The following is a 422-nucleotide window of genomic DNA, read 5'->3' as shown; positions in this document are numbered from 1 at the left end:
TGTTCGGGGCTGCGAGTCAGTGGGGCTCCTCCCCACCCTTCCCCACCCTTCCCACCCTCCAAGCCCCTCCCCGTGCCTCTGGGCGCCTGGAAAAGGAAAGAGGACTCCGGGAGGGCTCACACACCACTCCCCTCCGTGCTGACCCACTCCATCCTCACGGCACCTCTGCCGGCACCTCTGCCAGATCGGCCCCAATTTCATGACAAAACTGAGGCCCTGGAGTCAGGAATCAATTTGCCCAAGATCACCACGCCCGGAGGTGACAGTGGCAGGATTTGCCCTCAGCTCCCTGTGACCACAACCGAAGCTTCTTTCCCACCCCCAAAACTCCCGGCATTTATTAGGCGCCAATTGTATACATACACCCAGGGTTCCTAACCCACTCAGGGCCTCAGATCACTTGGGAGGGTGTCAAAGGCCGC

The sequence above is a fragment of the Carlito syrichta genome, unplaced genomic scaffold, assembly GCF_000164805.1.
Source record: "Carlito syrichta isolate Samal-C Ts95f unplaced genomic scaffold, Tarsius_syrichta-2.0.1 Scaffold309286, whole genome shotgun sequence".
In the NCBI taxonomy this organism is placed as follows: domain Eukaryota; kingdom Metazoa; phylum Chordata; class Mammalia; order Primates; family Tarsiidae; genus Carlito; species Carlito syrichta.
Note: the sequence above shows the minus strand (reverse complement) of the source record.